The following is a 25,092-nucleotide window of genomic DNA, read 5'->3' as shown; positions in this document are numbered from 1 at the left end:
TGAACTTGAGACCTGTCTAAAATGTTGCCATAAAATGTTATTGCTGGCTCTTAATTTTTCATATTAAGGTTAATAACCTTTAGCTTAAAAAAAAAGAAAAAAAAGCCAGCATTTGGCCAGAAAATGACTTTTCAAATGGTTCCATGGAATTTCTATTATTCCCTCTCTCATCCTTCGGCAATAGCTTATTATCACTGCCCTAGGAGGGATTTTTGAACTGTGGGTGTGGTGGTGGAGTCAGTTGACCCCCATCTGGATCTATCAGAGATGAATGGGAAATATAAGATGCTCAGAAAAAAATATTTTGTTTCCTAAACAGGGTTCTAATGTTTGAAGCTAGATTTTTCAAAACTTTTGAAGTGATATTTTATTACTTTGTATCTTTATTTCCCCCCCCTTGCCATTTACAGCAAAATGACACCTGAGGCAGATCACTTTCAAATCTTTTTTAGAGAAATGGCTTACATTGAGGATACAAATGAAGAATAGACTAGATTTTCTAGTGACCTTAATCCTCTTTATCTTATCAAAGTCTTATCAAAGACTCATTTATCATTGCTGCTTGTGCTTAATTATATTTGTTGTAAGTGTATATTTGTGTTTAATTTCAATGTTAGTTCCTGGATTACAGGAATTATTCTTTGTGTACCTTTCCCTTTCTTTGCTTTCTTTCTTCTCTCTTTCCTTCCTTCTCTCCCTCCCACCCTCCCTCCTTCCTACCTTCCTTCCCCCCCTCCTCTTTCTTGAAGTAGAATCTCACTTTATAACTCACTTTGCAGCCTAGGCTAGATATAGCTTCTTGCTTTCACTTCTTGACTGTTGTGATTAGAGGCATATACTACCATGTGTAAGTATTCCTTATATAGATTGTGTGTGTGTGTGTGTGTGTGTGTGTGTGTGTGTGTGTGTGTGTATGCACGTGTGCGCGCTAGTCATGGGCTTGAACTCAGGGCCTAAGTGCTAGTCCTGAGATCTTTTCTTTCTTTCTTTCTTCCTTTCTTTCGGGGGTGGTAGTGGTGGCCAGTTGTGTGGTTGAAATGCCAGCATTGCCTTTGAGCTCATCAGCTCAAGGCTAGTGCCCTACCACTTGACCCACAGAGTCACAGACTTTCATGCCTAGCTGGCTTTGAACCTTGGTCCTCAGATCTCAGCATGTTAAGTAGCTAGGATTACAGGAATGAGCCACTAGTGCCTGGTTTCCTGAGAGTTTTTGTTTAAGGTTAGTGCTCTATATTTGAGCCTCAGCTCCACTTCCAGCTTTTTGGTAATTCACAGACATTCCTGGCTCTACCTGGCTTTGAAAGTCAGTCTTCAACTCTCAGCCTCCTAAATAGCTAGGATTACAGGCTTGAACCCATCTATGCTGGGCACATTTCTATCTCTTGATAACGATAACACTAAACACTACTTCAGACATAGAGGATTATTCTTTCCTTTTTTTAAGGTCTGGGAGTGTGACTTACACTCGTACCTGGTGCTTTTACTCTTTGCCTGTCACTCTACCAGTTTAGCCAATCACTATTCTTTCAATCATTTTCAGTAAGAGTTCTTTGCTGAGCATGTATTCACTGTGACACTGTGTAAGAGTTCTAGAGATTGTTTTTCTAATTAATTAATTAATTTTTTGTCAGTCCTGGGGCTTGAACTCAGGGCCTGGGTACTGTCTGCAGGCTTCTTTTTGTTTATACTCAAGGTTAGCACTCTACCTCTTGAACAACAGCACCACTTCTGGCCTTTTCTGTTTATGTGGTACTGAGGAATCAAACCTAGTGTTTTATACATGCGAGGCAAGTGTTCTACCACTAAGCCACATTCCAGCCCCTTTATTTTTATTTTTCATAAAGACATAATCTTCCATGCTTGCTAGATACTCACAGTTGTATCTATTTTCTTGCCTCTGTGACAATTGATTGGGATTGTGTGGCTGGCTCTGGATAATGGGCTGGGAAAGCATAGCTGGATGAGACAACTGAGTGGGTGTGCTACTCACACTCTGGCCAGGCACATATGGCACCCTTAGAATCCAAATACTGAGGTGACAATAATCTAACATAGATTTTGGATTCTTTCTTCTTTCCTCCTTTCTTCCTCTTTCTCTTCATCTTTCTTAAAATTAAATTAATTAATTTATTTTTGGTCATAAGGCTTTACGTCACCGCCTAGGCACTGTCTCTAAGCTCTTCAGCTCAAGGTTAGCAGTGCTCCACCACTTTGAGCCACAGTGTCACTTACAATTTTCTGGTGGTTAATTGGAGACAAGAGTCTCATGGATTTTCCTGCTGGGGCTGGCTTTGAATAGCAATCCTCAGATCTCAGCCCTCTGAGTAGCTAGGATTACAGGCATAAGCCACCGGTGTCAGGTAAAATGTATTATCTGTCAGTAGACTAACAAAGCATTTGCCATTCAGCAATGCTTTTTCTACAGCACAAATCATCTGAACTTGCTATGAGAACATGTATTGTACGATGCCCTTCCGGGTAGTGTGGATTTGGAGATGCTCGGTGGACTGGGATTTCAGTTTGAGGTGTAATCCTGGGTTTAGGACTCGACTTTCATTGTTGGTAAGTTTCTGGGAGATGCTAGCCTCAAGGGCAGGATTGACCATTTTTTCTTGCTCTGACTTCAGTTCTGTTTTCTAAGCAGGCGTGAATAGGAAGAACGGAGACTGTAAAAGGATTCAGATCTTGGTGCTTCCCTGTGATGTAGTGGTTGGGCCCCAACAATATTACATTTGAAATAGCAGAGGCAGGAAGGGCCATTTTCCTCAAAGTCACATGTAGATAATCCAGTCTGTCTTCACAGAAGCCACAAGAATTTGTTGCCACACATTCATTATTACCAATAAGAAAACTTCTTTAGAAAGAAAATACTGATAGCCCTGCCAAACTGTACCTTCTTTTCTGGTTATGGTATCTTATTCCCTATCACATTTCTCCAACACCTTTCCAACCTCACATGCACAGTTATCCACTGCTTCCTATAAGCTGCCCCTTCTAGTATTGTATGCATGAGATAGTATTTATTAGTATTATTGCTAATACTTATTATTGTAAACAAGTTTTTTTGCTGCTGGGGGGGGGGGCTGGATGCCCTGGTGTGCATTTATAATCCCAGCCACTCGCAATGCAGCGATTAGAAAGATTGCCGTGCTAATAAGATTTCATGTCAATAAGTAGGCATGGTGCCACACACTTGTCATCTTAGCTATCTGAGAGGACTGTGGTCTCAGGATGGTCCTGAGCAAAAATATAAGACCCTATCTAGAAGATAACTAAAACAAAAAGGCTGGGGGCTGGGGACGTGACTGAAGAGGTAGAGTGCCTATCTAGAAAGTGTAAGGTTCTGCATTCAAAATGACAACAAAAACAACATCATCAGCATAAAAAAACAATAGGTATTTTTGTTCTGGATTGCATGGTCCATATGCAGAGAGTTTTTCATGATTTTGCAGTTAGAGTCTCATCCAGAGTCTAGCACCCGATAGTTGCCTAATAAATAAATTACAGAATGACAAACAAATCCTTCACTGTTGCCTAATGGCTCCTGGTAAACTGGATTTGGAAATGAACTAGACAGGACCCAAATCAATTTACTACTACCATAATCCCCACCCCCAACCTTTCTTCTCTTAAGCACCAGGCTATTTTTAAAAGACTGGCTATGCAGTTACTCCGTTGAAGCTGTGGCTTCTCAGCTTGTTTTGCAAGGGAATTAGGAGGCTTAATGCATTTGTGTTGCTAAAGAGCTTGGGATCTGCCTAGGAAAGTCACTTTAGAATGCCTGAGTGCGGGTATCATAATATTTACTGAGAATTGATGAATAGAATTCTTAAAATAGTCTTTCACATTATGGTACTGCTGAAAGCAGGTTGTACTAAATCCCATTTGTCTTGGATATAGGATTTCTGGAAGATGAATGAATGGAAAGGGGAAATTAGCGACTTGTAGGGTGAATTGCATAAGAGAGAACAATTTCTTTAAAAGTCCCTTTTCTTAAAGTGACAGGTGGTAGAAAAATGCCTTTAACAGCATGCACGTGGGCTTGGTAATCACAAGTCTAATAAACAGTGCCAATCTCATTTGCCAAATGGTGCCAATAAGACGCAGCCCACCATGAGGTCTGTCCTCAGGAGAGCTGTGGATGCCCATTCCAGATGAGAATCTCCAGTGTGCAGTTACTCTGTTTCTCTGGAGCGTGGGGGGGAGGTTCCACTTTTTGTTGTGTGAAACTTGTTGTATTTATGTACTTAGTATTTAATATTTAGTGTCAAATATTGAGTATTGAGGTTAGACACTGGATAACAACAACAATAAAAGAGAAACAAGTATCTACATCTGATAAAGGAAATGGTAGTCAGAGCAGCTGCTGGCTATGTAGGCTAGCTCTGAGTTTTGTGGGACAGTGATCTTCACGTAGGAGAATGTGGGGGGCGGGAGAACTTGAAGAGACTCTCTGGGAAATGGTGATAGGGAGAGGAGATGACCTCATGTGAAAAATTGTCCCAAGTTTATTAAGAGCACTTAGTCTAAGCGGGGTGCCAGTGGTTCACACCTGTAATGCTAGCTGCAAATAAAGCTGTGATCTGAGGATGGAGGTCACAGCTAGCTCAGGGAGGAAAAGTCCATGAGACCCTCATCTCCGATTAACCACCAAAAAGTCAGAAGTGGAAGTGTGGCTCAAGTGGTAGCGCCCCAGCCTCGAGCTTCGATAAAAATGAAGGGACAGTGCCCCAAATGGGCATGCGTACATCTAGCCCACAACGAACTATGGTAGGTAATTGTCTTATAAAGAGAACATCGTTTCAGAGGCTCAAGTGGGTGAATAGGTGATCACCCTTTTGGGTCTTTGATGGGTGCCACAGGAGAGATGAGAGTATGAGAGTAAATGTGCTCATCTGATCATTCAGGAACAGAAGAGGAGGAATTCCTGGAGGCTGGAGAGGCCTTCCCCCAATCCTTCTAAGCACAGGTGATTTTAAGACCTGTGTACCCCAATACTATATTACATGTTGCTTTCATAGGGACATCTCAGTCATTCTCTGTGTATTCCAGAGAATATACACTGCTGGAGAGAGTTAGTGACCCAGAGGATTTATTATCCTTCATAATGATGAAAACTAGCGACCAGTGGCTCATACTGTAATCCTAGCTAGCACGGGAGCCTGAGATCCAGAGAACTCCAGTTTGAGGCGAACCCAGGCAGACAGATGTGAGAGAATTCATCTCCAAAATAGCAGCAATAAGCTAGGCTGGCGGTGTGTGTGGCTTGAGGAGGAAGGGGATTGTCTATTTCCCTCTTTGAGGGAATGACTCCAGTGACCTGAAGACCACTCTCCAGGCCAAATACCTCTTAAAGTTCTACCACCTTCTAATCAGCCCACCATATGGGATTTTGTGGGGCAACCAAGGTCCAATCATATCGCACACCATTCTCACCTAAGGAAAAGCAGGGCTAGATTTCCACTTTTTATTTTCATTTTTATTCTTTGCCTTCTCCCCCAACCCCCGTGTGCGTGCGTGCGTGCGTGCGTGCGTGTGTGTGTGTGTGTGTGTGTGTGTGTGTGTCTGATTGGTGGAAAAGTCATGATTGCCCACTTTCTAGGCAAGTCCCAAGCCACCCTTCCAGCTCCTTTTTGCATTAGTCATTTTTCAAATAGGGTCTTGTGTTTTTGTCCCTCTTGTGCAGATGGGATGATAGTGCCTATGCCCATGTTCAGCTTATTGATTGAGGTGAGGTTTCATGTACTTTTTGCCCAGGCTAGCTCTAAACCATGATTCCCAAAATCTGTCTTCTAGCAGCTGAGATTTCAGGCATAAATGACCATGACAATCTTGTCCTACTTCTAGCCCACCCCATTTTCTCTACAGTGGTTTTCTTGCTATTTGTTTAAAATCCATTTTGTTTCTGTCCTCAAAAGACCTAGTTTCACCAACTATTAGAGGCAAAAAACCCCACCACTCCCAAATAGTCAAAATGGAGAAGCCAATCCCAGTTTTATTCTGGAGAGCAATTGCCACCATTACCATCCTTAAGTGATTACTACTTCCCATTTTGTGTAATAATAACAGTGACAGCAATAGAGTTCAATAACAACTATTGAGAGCTTACTAAGAGGTGCTGACAGGGGTAAAATTCATGGGACTTTCATAGCTACCCTGTAACAGAGGCAAGAGCAGAATCTAAATGGTATAAGCTCAGCTGGAACTATGTCACAGTGACAGCTTGATGGTCCCCATACTTTCACTTCCCTCAGAGAGACAGGGCTAGATGATCCTTGGCATAGGGAAGGGTATCTATTTAAGGAGAGGAGACGCTGTGGCTGGGTGTGGATGCAAAGGTTTCCAGGGTCCCTTGAAAGCTGTGTGGAGGTGATAAATAGAAATTTTATCCAGATATCACTGACATGGCAGAGCCTGAAGTTTCCCCATAAAAATGAGGCTTGAATTGTGTGTGATCATCATTCAGAAGAGTCTGTGGATTGGCAGATGTGTCTTCAACTCACAGCAAATGTACATATCATTCAGAGAGAGTTTTATTCTCTCCACCATTGTTACCATGGTAAATTCCCCCTTACTATTTTTTGTTATTGACAGCAGTTATTTGAACAAGAGGGATTCATTTGAATAAGTCTATTTATGTACATATGTCTCAATCATTCCTTTGACTATTTTCTCTTCTCCTCCTCCTCCTCCTCTTCCCAAGCCAGTCTTGTCAAGTTGCCTAGTTTCATTTTCATATTTGCGTATTTCCTGGGGTTTGAATTCAGGGTCTTGAGTTTGCTTAGGTTGCTTTTTTACTCAGCTGGTGCTCTACTACTCAAGACACACCACCAGCCTAACTTTTTGCTGGCTATTTTGGAGTTGGATTCTCTCAAACTTCTCTGCCTGGATTGGCCTCCAACTACAGTTCTCTGGATCTCAGGATTTTGTGATAGGTAGGATTATAGTATGAGCCACAGGCTGCTTGCTGGCTTTCATCACTGCTAAGGATATAAACTCCTCTGATCTCTCACTTTCTCCAGCAGTGTGCATTCTCTGGAATAAGCAGAGAATGGCTGAGATTGAGATGTCACTTTTAAAGCAACATGTATTGGGGTACATGGTTCCTAAAATGACCTGTGTTGGAAGGACTGGGGGAAGACCTTTCCAGGCTCCAGGATATTCTCGTAGAGCCCCCAGGAAGCTTTATAAAAGACTGGAGAGGTCAGTACCTGCTCAGCATACCCATGTAAGTGCCCTACCTTACTTCTTTTTCTGTTACTGCCATTGTTCCCAAAGAATTGGCAAGTTACCACTTGGTGCATGTCAGAGAACTTCCAAGATGATTGAAGCAGAAATGAAACCATATATATATATATATATACATATATATATATATTCACTTTAAACTTTTGTTGCATTTTCTCTCTTGAAAAGATTTACATTGAAAGGAATCTTTGTGCATAGCTTATCTGTTCATAATTTTAGCAGTTTGTCTGCATTTCTATTCTGAATTCAACTATTACCCTTAAGAAGCTTTTTATGTCACATTTTTTAAAAAGTCTCTTTTTTTTCCCACAGCCATGAAAAGAGAAGCAGTAGATACTACTGTTCAGGAAGGAGATGGTATCATTATCTCTGTACATCAGAAATCCTCTCAGTATAGAAGGATTTAATCTGAAATGATATAAAAATTAGACGATTTAAGTAAAGAATACCATTGTCATAAGCATTCCATTTCCAAAAAGAACTTGAACCTTTAATTTCCCATTTCTCATTTTTTTCTGAAGTGCTAAGTAGCAAGTTTTGTGTCAATACTTAGAAAGGTACGTTTTCTTCCCTATTTCAGTTCCATGGCCTTCTGGGTAATTATGCATATTAAAATATAGGAAGGCTGAATTCTTTCACATCCAATGGATGCCTGCCCTTGGCTATTCTTGCTTCCCTATCTATAAAGATGGACTCATAATGACTTGCATTTACACAGTCCTTTGAGGATTATAAAGGGAAGGCCCTACATAAACAGGGAACTTTCTATTCTTTATAGTGCTCAGCTGAGAATATTATTAGGTAGGGCTCAGAGCAGATCAATGAGAGGATAGGAAGTAGAATTTTTTTTTATAAAAAAGTTAACCAAAGAGTTGTACAGAAAACAAATATTTATATATTAACAAATACAATCCCATTGTTCCCCAATCTGTTTCAAAGTCTTTTTTTTTCTAATGTAGGGGGAAAATGGTGCAAAGTTATGGGGAATTCCATATGCAAATAAAGATAGTCCATGTTAGGGAAGGTTTTGCCTTTGTGAAAAAGTAGTCAGGTCACACAATCCTGCAGCTGTTTAGATTTATATATTTATATTTTAAACATAGGTAGGACATTGCCTCTCAACTGAGGTTTGATGGGCTCTTGAGGACCTCGAGCTGGTAGCAGACGCCTCAGAGAAGTGTAAGGTGGGGAGCAGATGCTCATTGTCATTAGCAATGTGAACAGCTCTTTTTGAGACCATGGAGACTGATCCCAGAACCGGCTCACAAGAAGATTTCAGCAGTTGTGTTGTTGGTGTTGATGAAGCCAAGGAGAGTTCCAGAATCTTTAAAAGTGACCATTGCTTCCTATCTAAACTGGACTGTTGTCTCCATGAACAAAACTGACGCTAACTAAATGTGACCGAGGTGAATTGTTTGGAAGCGAATAGAGGAACTTAAAAAATAATTTGCCAAGGCCTTCTGGGTTCGATGGTTGCAATTTTTTGTTTTAAAACCAAAAAAAAAAACAATTTTTCATTTAAAAAAGTTATTTGCGACACATAAAACGAGGCAACATCTATTCTTTCTTCTCGTCCTCTGGGATGGGGTCTGTGGGCGGCTCCTCCACCGTAGCGCTGTTGCTCTCGGAGCCAGTGTTGCTATCGTTGGTTCCTTCCTCGGCCATGCTGTCCACCTCCTCCTGCCCACTCTCCTTGTCCTCAGGAGTGGACTTGCCTTCTTCACCGTTCTGTTGGCTCGCTGTTGTTCCTTGGAGGCGTGTCTCCTCTGTCTCCATTGGAATGCTCTCATCGTCCTTCTTCTCCTTGGCTTTGCTGGCTGCTGGCTCTTCCTCGGGAGCCATGCCACTCTGGCCAGGCTTCAACCTGCTTTGCAGCCTCCTTCTCCCTCTCCTCCTGCCCTTTGCGGGCCTGCTCCTCTGCCTGGGCGATTTCAGCCGCAATCTTCTCCATATCCACTTCTACCTTCAGACCACACAACCTTTTCAGCTCGTTATTAAAGGAGTCTGTGCTTTCCAGTCTGTGCTTCCTCTTCTTCTCGTGGTGTCGTTCCCCTAGTTGAAGAAGCTCAGCTTCTAGTTTGCACTGATGTACCATTAAGGACTGCACCTGTCGCTTAAGGACCTGCATGCTGGCTGTGGTAACAACTGATGGGACATCTGGCACCACACTCTTACTGAGGATTTTGCTGATGAGGCGGTGGTTCCTCTGGAAACGGGCAGTGGCTGTAGGCTTCATTGAGAAGCCATCATCGTAATCATCTGGGTCTTCAGCAGGCTGAATACTCATGTAAGGTTCCCCTTTCTCCAGACGAGACTGTCTCTGTCGACTTTCTTCTTCGAATGCAGCTTCTGCATGGCTTTTTGCATTGATATAGGCAAGGTAGGCAGGGGAATTGTGATAGGCCTTCATAGAGTCATTGTACTCTATCTTTTCGTGTTCGTTTAAGTATTCTTGTTTCTCTTCCTCAGTAATTGCTACCAATAATCTTGCCAATTTCCCACAACTTTAGGTCGGGGTTGGAAGCTTTTACTTGCTCCCAGACCTTTCTGCTGTACTTCATGTAGGGCATCAGCGGCTCATCTGGTGGCTTTGGGGGTTTTGGAATTGTAATACCAGAGGGTGCCATGACCCGGCTGTTTGGTGGCCGGGTTTCCTCCCAGCCTGTAGTTGTTGTAGGCGAGATGACTGTATGGATTGTATCCCACAAACACTGGTGTGTTGGGCATTTGTGTTGCAGGAGCTGGGGTGAGAGGTGAGGCATAAGATGGTCTTTTTTGATATTTTGGAAGATTAAGTTCTCAGTTCCTTAAGAGTGAATCTGAGATGAATCTGAGACACCGCGGGCCAAGAAGGCGGTCACAGCTCCGGCTTGGCTTCGCTTCCCTTTGTTCCGCTCAGGCCTCTCCCCATGATGGTTGCAAATTTTAAGCCATTTTATAGAGCTCTATCAATTTAACAGTTATGGCTAAGAAATTGCATTAAGTTTTTGGTATGGTGGTGATTAAGCAGAATGTATATTAATAAAAATGTCTCCTAATCAAAGAAAAGGGTAAACAGAAGAAGAAAAGCAGTAGGGTATTAATGTGAGGATTAAAGTTGTGGGTTTTTTTTTTTTTGCCAGTTTTGGGCTTGAGCTCAGGGTCTGAGCACTGACATTGGACATATTCAAGGCTAGGGCTCTACCACTTGCGTCTCAGCACCACTTCTGGCTTTTTTTTAATGTATGTGGTCCCGAGGAATCGAACCGGGGTCTTCATGCATGCGAGGCAAGCACTCTACCACTAGGCCAAACTCCCAGTCCCTAACATTCCTATGGTAGTAGAATTACTGAGGCCTTTATTTCATTTGTTTTCTGATCATAGTAGGATTTCAGCATAGTGCTTGCTAGGCACGTACTGTACCACTTAAGCCATAGTTATAGTTATATTTTGTTAGTTATATTTATATAGATCGAGTCTTGAGTTTTTGACAGGTGCTAGCCTCAGATTGGACCTTCCTACCTAAGCATCTCGCATAGCCAAGATTCCTGGTTACAATACCATACCTGGCCGGCTTGGCTTATTTGTTGAGACTGGAGTCTAGTTAATTCTTTCCCTTAGCTGGCCTTGAATTGCAGCTTCCTGATCATAGCCTCCCACGTAACTGGGAATACAGGTGTGACACTACACCTGACCTTTCTGGACTTTAAATGTGCAAAATATTCCAGGAACATGATAGGCTAGAAGGATGAGGAAAAGAGGGAAGAAAGAGAGTGAATGTAAAACATATTAGAGTTCATCTTTCATGAAAGTCTTACAGTCGTACTGAAACCTACTGGAATTATTTTGCATTATTCGGTGATGAAAAAATCACTTTAACGATGTATATTATACATTCACATTTTTTTATAATGAAAACTGTAGACATTTCTTTCAATAGGAAGGCTGAGAAACAGAACCATCTTCTGTCATCAATGACTCCAAACATTACGATGACTTGGCTTGAGATATCAGGGTGTGATGAAGACTATGGCAAAAGGTTGGCTGTGGATTGTGGGTAGAGAAGAGAAGATGGGCTTTCTGATTCTTTCAGTTCAAAGTTCTTGGCATTAAGCAAATTGCTTTATACCATTTTTGCTGGATAAAATGAAATTTGGCTTCTGTGACTAACAAATCACTCAAGATACACTCATCTCATGTGAACAAAGATATTTCATAGCCTAAAAATGCACAACTCATTCCCACAACGGCACTTTCCATATGAGCATTTGGTACCCTATTGCTGATTCGAAGCAGCATAAACTTTGTGCAGCTGACATTTTCTGACTCAACTCTCGCTATAATTGAAATTACTTTATTAAACAAGCTTGAATCATTTCAATTACTCTGTGGCCTGGAGTGCTGGTGGCGTATATGATGACTCCATGCTGATTAAATTAGAGCATGTACACTCCAGAAAGATGTACATCCCAGAAAATGGCTTTCTCTTTCTTCAATATAAAAAAAACTCCCTCTAATTCATATTCACTGGCTAGATCCCTTTGGGTTATGTATTAATATTCATAAGATAAACCACATAGCTAAAGCAGAAGATTAAAGTCAAGTCTCTTAATAAAGAAGCAAGAGTAATGACTACAGTAAAATCTCCCAAAATGCCATTATCCCCCTGAAGAGTGAACACTACTACTGTACATGTGTTGAAGTCAAGCAAGAGAACAATAAAAAATGAATTACTGCAGTGATTTGGATTTTAGAATCCGCTGGAGAGAACCGAGCAAACACAAACACTTAGACTGCTAGCAAAGTGTCTCAAGATCACACGGGGGTACAAAGCAGCAACTTAAAAGTGAGGTCTGCAGTGCACCTATTTTGATAAGGCTTGGGAGATAGGACCAAACATTACCTCGGTTAGACAGATTTTGTCTTGGATTCAGGAATTCTGGTACTTGAGATAAAGCTAGTCAGACTTACCCAGCTGATTCCTTTTAGGCTATCTCTGTACGTTTCCCCTCTTCTTTGTCCATTTGATTTTGAGATCTTTTGTTTTGCCTTGCTTTTTTGTGGAACTAGTGTTTGCATTTCTGCCTTGTGGGTAGATGTTGTACCATCTGAGCCACATCCCCAGCCATTTTAGTTTTTGTTATTTTTCACACAGGGTCAGCATCACACTACGATCCTCCTTCCTATACCTCTGCATGGCTGGGGTAAACAGATGCAAACCACCATGCCTAGCTTACTGATTGAGATGAGGTCTTGATAACATCTTTCTCAGGCTGTTGTTAGACTACAGTCCTTACAATTTCTATCTCCAGATAGTACGGGATAATTACATAGGCACACCACTGCTCTCATCCTTTTGTGTTGAGATCGTCTTGATGAGCAGGGGGAATTTCATCTACATGAATACTGCCTTCTCTTCTTCATTCCTTCACTTCCTCCCTTCCATTGATGCATTCTGAGTTCCCACTGAGGGGCAGTTACTTTCTTTCAAGCTGGGGGCTTGTCCATATGACGCTTACATTCTATCAATGGAACAACAATAAGCACATAAACCAGTTAAAAATAAAAATTGCAGTTAATAAAAACTGCAGAAAGCGAGAAGTGTTACAATAGAAGGCTTGTAAGTGGACTTATATATCCAGACTACAGTGGGACCTTCCTTGATCTATAGCTTATATTATAGATAATTTTTAGTATGGCAAAATCATGGAATTTTCAATGATATCTAAAGGCTTGCTACCCCAACAATATTATTTTTTGCATACCTCCATTCTGTGCTTGTATATGGGTGAATATGTCTGCAATGATTCAAAAAGAATAACTCCAAAATTATTACAAGGTTGGTTATTAACATTTCATCTGAAGCAATTAATAAAGGAGCTGTGACAGTCATTTCTAAAACATACAAATATTCCAGCCATTCACCTTGTGTAATGAGACCTATATTAACTTGTTATTCTGAACACTTTTCTAGCAGATTTCAGGAAGAGGAGAAAAGAGCTGTGAAGAGGAAAAGTCTTTGATATAATCTGTTTGCAAACCACATGTTTCTTTAATCTATTGATTGAGCAATATGGTTTAAAAAGTGTTCCATTCTTTTTGAATTTACTGTACTTTGCATATGGCAATCAATTTCTACTTTTGTGTAAACAAGTTATACCTGTCAAGACTCATTAAGTGGGTTGATTTCTACATACTAAAAAAGTGCCCTCATCTCAAAAGCTCATCTTGCTTCTGCCAGAGTTGAAGCAATTGCATCTTGGGTTCCTCCCCGCCCTTCCCCCCACTCAAGAGGTACTCTTCCATTAGTTTGAAGGTGTCATCATTTTTTCTTTGAAATGTCTTGTCCTATTAATTTCACAAGAAAAAACAGCTATGTTTATTACATACAAAATATTTTGTGCTCAAACCCTAGAACATAATTAATAAATAGAGTCAAAAAAGTTTTGCCTTTCTTTTTTTTCTTTTTTTATTGTAATTAGTAAAAGGGTTACATGATATTTGCCAGATAGAAGGTGCATTAATTCACATACATTGATACCCTTTCACATGTCTTGGTACCCATTACCCTCTCCCCCACACCCCCCACCCAGTCTTTTGCCTTTCTTTCTGAGCAAAGTTTATTGTTTCTGGTAGAGTTTGATAAACACAAATTTGATAAACACAAGTATTTTTCAAATGTTTTGGAGTTTGGTATTTCCATGTTCATGTATTTAGGAGTGATTATTCTGTCATTTTAGAAGTCCTTTTTCCTTCTTTCATTCCTTCATCATATTCCCTGAAGATAAAACTAGAAGCAGTTAAAGCCAGTGCTGAACTGAAATTAGAAAGCAACAAAGATATCTCTAGTATTATCATTTTGAGTCATACTGTTTTAAGCTATAGTCTCAAAGAAGATTGAAAAATTGAATTTCAGTATTGAACACTAGCTCAACAGTAGGTATCTTCCTGCAGAGATTGATATTTTGTTCTGTTTGAGGAAAAGAATGATTTATAAGATCCACTGGACTGAGTGCTAGAGATTTTGAGCTCTTGTATTCTATAATGGCTATACTATGTAGAAAAGAAACCCTGTCAAGGTGATATATATGATTGTGTTTTCATATATAATTCTAATTTACAGAAGAACTCTACAAAGTACATATCTCCTGTTCAAAGAAAGGAAGTCAAGGAGAGGAAAGATTAAGACTTTTTTTTTCTACGCTATGTGCAAGAATATGGCTTTGAACACGATTGTCTTCTGAGACTCTATTTCTGTTCATGTCACCCAACTTTTCTTCAGCAGGCCAAGTTTAGGCAAATTAGGAAAGGTGTCAGTTTTCTATAAACTGTTGAAATTGGGTTAAATTATCTCTAAACCCCTGAGAGTGGTTCCTCTGAAACCTTGATAATTGTGAATTAAAGTCTTATTTATATCATAATTCTAGGTTTGATTTCCAGCAATAAGTGGGGCAGGCTAATAGTGAGGGATATCTGGATACTCACTGCATTTGTGTAGGTCATGAAATAGGAGACAGTGAAAAATTATCTTCATATTTCAGAGCTTAATTACTTTACTGTAAAAGTTAGATAATACTGTATAATCTGTAGGATAGTTTCAAAATTAAAAATAAAGAATGTGAACAATAGCAGATGTGGGTTAACATGCATGAAAAGGAATCCTACAGAAATCAGTATGGGCACTCATCAAAACAAATACAAATAGAACTACCCTATGATTCAGCAATACCATTGCATTTATCAAAAAATTGCTTGTCAGGATACAGTAAAGGTACCTGCACACTCATGTTTATTACTGTTCTATTCACAATAGCTAAGTTGTAGAAATAGCTCAGATGCTATGTGGGTGGTGGTGGTGGTTGTGTGTGTGCATGTGTTTGTGTATACACAGAACTTTATTTACCTGTCAGGGAAATGTATAGAACTGGAAAAAAAAGTCATATTGAATGAAGTCAGTCAAGTTCAGACAGAACTGCATATGTCTCCACTCATACATGAAAGTTAGATCTAAAATATAAATTCATGTTAAAATACATATGTATTCATAAGCACATATATTTTATCAAACTGATGGAATGGTATGGTATATGCAGGGGTGAGATAATGGGTTACAACCCCTTTCAACAATCATCAGAGCATTTAACTGAATGAATTTTGGAAAGCTGAACTATGTCTTGACTGAGTGGAATGGGGTCTATGGGTCAGATGGTAGAAAAATGGAAAGAGGAATGTTAGGGGAATACAGTTATAATACTCAGTGTACTTAGGTGAAATAGGAAACCTGAGACAGGCAGAGATGGAATAAATGGGAGGAGAGAGAACGATGCAAGAGATGACATGGTCAAGATGGATTGTATGCATGAATGGACATGTTTAATGGAAAAACCTTAGCACAACTCTTGGTAGACTATTAAAAATTGCATGATATATTTGGTTTTGAATAAATCGTATTTAAAACATTTTTTGTTATCAGGGTGATATATAGAGGGGTTACAGTTACATTCGTAAGGTAGTGAGTACATTACTTCTCAAACATTGTTACCCCTTCCCATGTTTTTCTCCCACTTTACCTCCTCCCACCCCCCACCCAACTTTAAATCCTATTATTATCAATACCTTTACATGAACATTATTGTGATGATCAGAACTATCAGATCTATTAGTGGCAGAAGAAACTATGATTTGTTTTCATGTCTACTAACACTGGAGAGGTAGACAATGGGCAATTAAATATAATATTTATCCAACAAATATTAATTGGACACCTACTTTGTAGTTACTATTATTTGAGACTATGGATTTCACAGTTAACCTAATTAAAGTACCTGTGGTCACAAAACATTTTATTGGGCATGACCTAAATAAAGAACATAGACTCAATGGTTTCCCTCATTTGTCATAATTAGTATAAACCTTGTATTCTCCTAGCAGAGTATTTCAACAGGGCAAAATCTAGATACATAAGGCCATATAGGATGAGGCTAAATAAAAGGACCTCCAGGATATAAAAACAAGAGCCATATAATGTATGATTGTTGTTCTTTTTTTTTTTTTTGTCAGTCCTGGGCTTGAGCTCAGGGCCTCAGCACTGTCCTTGGACTTTCTCAAGGCTAGAGCTCTACCATTTGAGACTCAGCACCACTCTCAGCTTTTTCCTATGTATGTGGTACCAAGAAATCAAACCTGGGTCTTCGTGCATGCTAGGCAAGCACTCTACCACTAGGCCAAACTCCCGGCCCCATGATTGTTGTTCTTAATGCACTATGTTATTTCTCATCTCTTTTGTTGTCCCTTGGTTATTCTCATATTATTATACTATCTTACCTTGTTATCAGGTATATTGTACATGTATTTATTTAATAAAATAAAATAATATAACTATAAGTTGTCAGGGCAGAACAATGCAGAAGGGTGCGTGGGCTCAAGTGACAGTGGATTTTCTCATTAAAGGGTCTTTGAAGAGAGACCTGAGGGAAGTGAAAGAGCAATGGTGCAAACACAGGAAGAACATTCCAGGTAAAAGGAAAAGAATATGCCATGGCTGTGAGGTGCACATTTGCATCAGTGCTTGAAGAAGAGCAAGGGAGCCAGGCACTGGTGTTTCATGCTTGTCATCCTAACTACTCAGGAGGCTGAGATCTGAAGATCATGGTTGGAGCCAGCCAGGCCTGGAAAGCCTGTGAAACTCATCTCCAATTAACCACTGGAAAACCAGAAGTAGAGTTTTGGCGCAAAGTGGTAGAGTGTTAGTGTTGACTGAAAGAGTGCAAGGACAGTGCCCAGGCCCTGAGTTCAAGCCCCATGACCACTAAAAAAGGGATCTAAGGTATTCAGAGGGACTTGAGCCCAGAGCGCTCTAGGGAACACTGAGTGTTTTTAGAAGCCTGTCATTAGTTCGTGGGGGCTGATAGGAGGTTTTGGCTTTTCCTCTGAATGGGATAGAAAGCCATAAGAAAGATTTAAGCTGTGCATTGACATAGCTTGACTTATATTGTACTTTGGGAGTAGTGTTGGGAATAAATTATAAGAGTGAAAGCAAGGAGCTACATTACAAGGCTATGAGGAAAAAATGTGATGATTTTACAATGGTGTTTTTAGTAATCCATGTTTAAATTTAATAATTTGATGATAATTTTAACAAAATAATAGCAGTGGAATTTCTAAGTATGCTGAGGGGATTTGCTGATAAATTAATAGCAATATATAAGCATATAGTAGGATATAAGGGGAAGAAAGTAAGCATAATTTTTAGCCAGAGCTATTAAAGGGCTGGAGTTAACATTTACTCAGAAGATTATGGCAAAGGAGATTTTATAGAGAAGGACAAGTTTGGTGGTGGCAGTTGTATACTAGAAATCAATTGTTCAGTTTTTAATATGTTGAGACAGAATATATGGAAACAGGTCCAAATGGAAATACTAAGGAAGAAGCTGAGTATCAGGCAGAGACTGAGGAGAAAGGAAGGTAAAAGTTCTAGAGTGAATGCTATCTGGGCACCGGTGGCTCACACCCTTGGGAGACTGAGATTTGAAGACTGAAGTGTGAAGCCAGTCCAGACGGAAAAGTTTGTAGGACTCTTATTTCCAATGGACTAGCAAAATTCTGGAAGTGAAGCTGTGGCTCAAGTGGTAAAGAGCCAGATTTGAGGGGAAAAAAATCTAAAATAGAGTGCCCGTGCTATGAGTTTAAGTGAATGAGAATATTTTGAGCCTTTCTGAAGAAATTTACTACTAAAGAAAACAGAGCATGGGGCAGTGATTGGAGGGGATGTAGGATTTTTTAATATAGAGGAATTACTGTTTGTTGCATGTTGTACAATGATGGCAATGATATTACTATAATATTTCAGCCTTGAGGAAAGTACATGTATGTACACACATGTACTGAATCTGAGATTGATAGATAGTTTAGAGGGCTGATTGCAGAAACTGGGGGATCTTAAAATGGAATGGATCTTAAAATGGAACTCAGAGCTTGAACTTCAGGGCTTGAATTCAGGCCTGGGTGCTGTCTCTGAGTTTCTTTTGCTCAAGGCTAGTGCTCTACCACATGAGTCACATTTCCACTTTTTTCTTTTTGTCTGAGTGGTTTATTGAAATTAAGAGTTTCATGGCCTTTCCTGCTTGGGCTGGTTTCAAACCATGATCCTCAGATCTCAGCTTCATGGATAGCTAAGATTATAGGTGTGGTCCACTAGTGTCTGGCTGGATTATTAAAACTGACTTACCTGAATGAACTAATAACTTACCATGACTGGCATGTATAATAGTTTTTATATGTGACAGAATGAAGTGACAGTTGGGGCAGCTTTCTGTTTTTAAAGTAAAAGGCTTTTGCCTACTTTTTTGTAGAGGCCAGAAGCTGAATCCTATAGTACAGAGCACTAGGGGATCTGGGCAAAGCAACACAGAGAGATTGATTATGGTCAGAAATCACTTGCAGAATGTCAAGGCCTTTTTGAATTGTTGTTGCTTGTCTGATAATGCATCAATACCCTTCTTGTCTGAAGGCATTCCTTTTTCACTCTTAATTTCATTGTCCATTTAGAAAGGGTTCTGAGAGAAGAAAAAAAGGCCTCTTACATCTTCATAGCTGCACTACCTTGCCAGTTACAGTTGCACTACATCTGCGCTAACAACGTAGTGCAGATATGAAGAGGTTTTGCACATTATTGGCTGTCAGATACTTGTTGGTAAATTAAATTGAAAATATTTCTCCATACTCAAGAAGGTTCATTTAGGGCCAAAGTCACAAATTGAAGAATAGATAATTGGACCTTTCACTTACCAACAGCTCATATGGCTGATTTCTCTGTAATGAACTGAGCTTGACTGTGCATTGACTGGTTTAGTTATCTAGAGCCCGAAATGGAGCCTTATGAGTAATTTGTGTATCAAGTGACCTTTCCCCGGTCGGTCCCCTGGCCATTTACTAAACGGTCTTTGAAGGGTTTCTTACCAGCTTATTTATATTTCAATGGAAAAAAAATGTGCTTTTACTCCTAAGTAACAGAACATTTCTATTTTGTTTTAGTAAATCAGGCCAATTGCTATTTTTTCTACCAATAACATTCCAAATCAGAGAACGGACAGACAGGAGGAAGAGAAGTAGGACATAAATCAGAGTTTGAAGATGGAGTTGAGTCCTAGATATGAGCTTTTTCTGCTTATTACTAGCTGTGAGATTTAGGGCGCTGCCTCCAGTTTCTGAGCTTCAAAGTTATCTGCTATAAATTATACCTGTCCTATTGAATTTGCAGATTACTGTGAAGAGAAGAGCAGATGCACATACCTGAGGGAGATAAAGCAGTGCTCTGGGTGCATGGCCAGGCTTCAAGTTTGTTCAGGGCCCTTCTGAAATTGAATGAAAAATTGAGCATTGATTTAATTTGTTTTGCATTGTCTCTATCGTCTTCTGAGGTTTGTCATCAGAATCTCAAAAAAGTTTGTGATGACCTCGGCACAAAGCAGTAATATTCATCAGTGATAGGGAGGAAATAATTTGCTGTGAGCAGATGTGCCACACCTTACCTCCCAACATTTTCTATGCTCAATGATGAGGTCTAACATGAAAATTCCACATAACAGTGGTTCTCAAAATTTACTGAGCCTCAGATTAATGAGGAGGATTTAGGATGACAGATTTCTGGGCCTCAGCCACGTTTCTGACTGACTCAGTAGGTCTAGACTGAGAACTGTGGACCCATGGTTTTCACTAATTTCTCTGTGCTGCTGCTGCTGCTGCTGCTGCTGTTGCTGCTGCTGACGTGGACCTGTGACTGGCATGTGCACTCTCCGTGTGTATGCTCACAGTTATCTGGTAGAAATGTTTCTAGGGAAATTTTGATTCTCAGGAAGTTGGCATAAAATGTTTACTCTAACTTTGATTTTCTCTGTTGCAAAGAAAATTAATTTTCTTTGCCTTGAGAGTGATCTTTCTAGGATCACTTAACAAAATACCAGTACATCCCTCAAAGGCATATGTGTTAAAGGTTTGACCACCCTGGTATTATTGGGACATGGTGGAACCACTAAGATGGGGCCTAGTGCAAGGAAGTGAAAACAGCAGGGGTACACGCTTGAAGGGGACTCTGGGATGCTTCTGTATGTGTCTGTCTGTCTGTCTGTTTGCCTGTCTGTGTCTCCTCTCTGTCCATCCATCTTCCTACACACCCATCTGCCAATCAATCTATCTATCCATCTACATACACCTCAGCCACCAAGAGGTAAAACAAATCCCTCTTTTTTGCCAGTAAGATGTACTGCCACAGACCCAAGACTGAAATCTCTGAAATGGAGCCAAAAATAAACTTTTCGTCCTTTAAGCTGACATATCCTATGTTATGCATTTTGCCATAGCACAATTTTAAAAAATTTAAAAACTTAGGTGTAAGGCTTAGGTGGCCTGCACAGTAGACTCTAACCTTCTCAGGGTTTTGGAAGCTGGAAGTCCAAGATAAAGTTGCTAGAAAATGTGATTTCTAGTAAGGCTTCTTTTTCTGACTTACTGATGACACCCACTTGTATTTTCCAAGACCTTTCTCTGTGTATGGAGTGAGTGGAAACTGTCATTTTTCTTGTAAGGAATGACATTAGTCCTATTGCACTAGGGCCCACATTTATGTATGTGTGTGCCAGTACTGGGGCCTGGGCTCAGGGCCTGGACACTGTCCCTTTTCTTATATCACAAAGTTGATGTACTTCTAGAATTTTTGGTGATTAACAGGAGTTAAGGGTCTCATAGACTTTCTTGTCTGGGCCACCTTTGAAGCAAGATCCTCCAATCGTATCCTCTAAGTAGCAAGGATTACAGGCGTGAGCCACCCATGCCTGGCATAGACTCATTTTTATGATGCCTTAAAAAATCTTAATTGATAGCTTAGAGGTGTTGTCTCCAAATGCTGCTTTATTAGGGGGAATAGAACATCAGCATGTGAATTTGGGTGTGTGGGAACGCAGTTTAGTGTGTATGGATTCCCTACCAAGAATGACTGAAAGGAATTTCTTAAACGATGTGCCACAGCTCAACAGCTCTTGACATCTCTTTTAAGGACCTCAATGGTATAGGACTCTGTGTAACAATATGCCTGCCATTTCCCTGCTAATCTCAAAAACTGGCAGAGCTTTGCCCACCTTAAGCCCAGCAGCACCTGGCAGTGTCTGCCAGCTGGACTGAGTGGGCGCTTTAATTGAGGATGTCATGGAGTTCTTTTGAAAAAGAAAAAGAAAGAAGGAAAGAGCCTTTTGGCAATAAGTACTTTTTGAAGATGTTTACACCAATGGTGAGCAGGGAGTAACACATTGAAATGTAAGTACTATTTGTAGTTTGGATTCTGCCTTTGAAAATTTATTTTCTGTGAAACATATTCTGAAGCCACCTGCCCCAGCCTTCTTTAGGAGAATGAAGCTCTCAGACTTTGCATGTATGTCTTGGATAGCTGTACACTGGTGGATGGCAGAGAATAGGAAGGACCAGCTTACAGTATTTAGGATGATAAGCACCGGGTCAGACATGTCACTATTAAGTAGAAGAAAGTGTGTGTGTGTGTGTGTGTGTGTGTGTGTGTGTGTGTGTGTGTGTGTGTATGTTTGGTCTGTCCTGAGGCTTGAAATCTGAGCCTGGACTCTGTCCCTGAGCTCTTCAAAGCTAGTACTTTACCACTTTGAGCCACAGCACCATTTCTGGTTTTCTGATGTTTAATTGAAAATAAGAGTCTCATGGACTTTAGTGCCTGGGCTGGCTTTGAATCACAATCCTAAAATCTCAGCCTCCTGAGATTATAGGTAGCTAGGATTACAGGTATGAGCCACCAGTGCCTGGCTTGAACTTGTTTTTTTCATACATTTTTTATTGTAATTAATAGAAGGGTTACATTATATTCACCAGATAGAAGGTGCATTACTTCACAAACATTGATACCCTTTCTCATGTCTTGGTCCCCATTTCCCTTCACCCACCCCTGCCCCTTAGGATTGTTTTAACGACTGCAGATGTTATGCTGCATGACAGAGTTCCATTTGGATAATTTCATTTCTCTCACAAATGCCACTTTTCAAAATCTTACTTCCTTTCTATTTTAATTTTCACTCTCCTGCCCTCATGTTCACTTTCTCTTTGCCCTTAATCTTTTAATACTTCCTTCTTATCTTCACTTGACTGTTCAGAATACTTAATATTTGGAGAAACTCTTTTTCAATTAGATCTGGTACCTGTCAAGGAACAGTAAATAAGCATCACATTGCAGATTAGATTTTAAAAAGACTATTTAAATCATATCAGTGCAAGTCATATTAATATTTGACGTGCCAAGAAGGCTTCCGCAGCTCTGGAACTCAAAAGAGATGGAAATGACTTAATCTCTGAAATGTGGAGAAGGCGTATTTGTTCACATTTGCTCACACTTTTCTTAGTGAGTAAAACTCATTTTTCCAAGGTTGTGCCAAGCTGTAGAAATGCAGAATAGAAAGAGCTGTCAGGCACCTGCTCTTTGGGGGTGTGTTATTTACTGGCCTGTAGGGACTTTGAAGTCTCCAATCCCCTAGCCCTCTTAAAATCAACTGGGACATAAACCAGACACAAGTACTTGCAAGTTATTTCTGAAGCAAGTCAGGACAAGGCATTAAAATGTGGCAAAGTAGCTATAAATCCTGGAGAAGTAGTGTGTGGGGTAGATTGGCAGATATTTATGCATGGTTTTGGTTCCAAACATCTTCACTTCTTGGTTTACAAAATACTCCCACTGTTTTTTTAAGCTTAGAAGTGTCTACATTTTTATAATTCCCACTAAGGTGTCTTGTGCTCATTACTGTTTCCATGAAAGCTGTGATTTGGTGGAAGTGGCAGTAACTGTGAGCTGTCACGTGATAGCTCATTGCATGAGAAGGTAAGGAGAGAGGAGAAGACAAAAATGTCATAGCCATCTGTATACCTACACAATGTTTACAACCGTTTTATTATTTACTTATTTAATCAGACCTGGGCTTGTACTCAGGGCCTGAGCACTGTCTTTGGACTTTCTCAAGGCTGGAGCTCTACCACTTGAGCCTCAGCACCACTTTTGGTTTTTTTCTATATATGTGGTACCAAGGAATTGAACTCTGGTCTTTGTGCATGCTAGGCAAGCACTCTACCACTAGACCAAACTCCCAGCCCACACAACCAATTTTTTTAATGTTGTGAGTGATATGTATGCTTGAAAACTGAAATGTGCACTGCCTGTACTTGCTTGATACATTTAAGAACTCTGATCTTATGAAAACATGCATTTTTCTGGATTTCTTTTTAAGCAAATGCAATAAAGGCTGCATAGTCATGGCTGCCTATACTGTAAATGACCTCTGTAACTCTGAATCACTCCCAAGTCACTATGTCTACTAGTAGGCCACATTCCTTGCCCCAGTACTAAGTTCTTTAGGCCCATACTGTACTATGGATTCTAAGATAAACTGCAATGGCATCAAGTAATTTGTATTTCTCCAGTAGCCAATGAGGTATTGGGTGACCACCAAGGTGGTTATAAATTGATGCATTGCTATTTTAGCTTAGAGAGTGATTTGAATGAGATGGAATCTCACTTGGACCTGATCACTCTTGAAAGAATTTAGTGCAAAACTGAGGGAATGTTATCTGCAAGCTAAACCAGAACACCTTGATTCAACTGAGCACGTATACTCCACTTGCCTGTCAGTAATCACCAAACCGTAAATTAAAAGGCAAAGGTTCAACAGAGATCAAGTGCTTATAATAACTATGATGGCTAACTAGTTAATAGCCTTACTTATATAAGTCTTCAGAATCTCTCATGAAAATTCTCATATTACAGTAGCAAAAGAACAAAGAACATGAATAGGTAATTTATTAAAGCATAAAATTAATGGCCAGTAATGGAAAAGTCAAATTTCATTAGTTACCATAGAAATATCAGTTAGAATCAAATGCTATTCCTCATTATCAAATTATGAGGATTAAAAATATGATGTGTGATGTTGAATGTCTGATTTACTGCAAGTGGTAGTGTTGGCATCTTTGAGATGGCTCTGAGGGAAGAAAAGATGAGAAACTTCCTTAGACAGTGCTCATTTGCAAATGTAGACAATGTAGCCTGTACTTATTTCCTTGCTAACACCCCCCCCCAAAAAAAAAACCAGTTGTTAGATTTGCTCTAAAAGACAACACATACATGATGTCAACTTTAAGTTCATTTATATCTTAAGACAAAGGCAGTTGGTAGAGGCAAAGACTCCAGCTAAGGTTCCCAGCAATTCTCCTTCTGGCTGGACCTTCAAGAAGCTATTCATTCCTTTCACCTTCTGGGTTTCTGATTTCTCTTTTGTAAAATGAAGATAATACCCAATTTGCTTCTAGAGAAATGTAGTTGTTTAACATAGCCAATCTCATCAATGTAGAAGAGTGGTTAAAAGAGACCTGGAAGAGAGATGAGAGGGAAGGGGAAAAAGGATTCTCAGTATGTATAGGACACAGAGGAATAGGAGAAGTGGCTTTTCCATGGTCAACAACAATTACTTGTGTATTTAAAAATAATAAATAGAGGGGCTTCAATTGCTGCCAACACACTAAAAACAATAACAGATATTTGAGGTGATAGAGACACTAGTGGCTGTCTTGACCATTATACATTATAAACATGTATTGAAATGTCATACTGTATCCCATAAGTATATGCAATTCCTATTCAATTAAAAATTAAAAAGAAGACCAGTGCAATAAAGTGGCTGTGTAATAAATGACAGTCATTATATTGCTTTAGAATCTTTTCTGTCCCAAACACAACATTCCAAACTTTGTATTACATGAAGTTAAAGGTTTGGTCAATCTGAGTATGTGTGTCAAACATGAATGCTGGTT

General features: G+C 39.9%; 1 long non-coding RNA gene and 1 pseudogene across 2 annotated transcripts in view; one reads left to right on the top strand and one right to left on the bottom strand.

Moving 5' to 3' along the window:
* The window catches only part of LOC150055719 (uncharacterized), a 172,938-nt gene that overhangs the window by 108,508 nt on the left and 39,338 nt on the right, over positions 1-25,092 (top strand). The window lies entirely within an intron of this gene.
* Positions 8,804-10,018, bottom strand: LOC150055720 (SWI/SNF-related matrix-associated actin-dependent regulator of chromatin subfamily E member 1 pseudogene; annotated as a pseudogene).

This window comes from Megascapheus bottae, chromosome 13 (genome assembly GCF_031878675.1).
Source record: "Megascapheus bottae isolate mThoBot1 chromosome 13, mThoBot2.hap1, whole genome shotgun sequence".
NCBI lineage: Eukaryota > Metazoa > Chordata > Mammalia > Rodentia > Geomyidae > Megascapheus > Megascapheus bottae.
The sequence above is the reverse complement of the archived record's forward strand: the minus strand, read 5'-3'. Positions and strand labels throughout refer to the sequence as shown.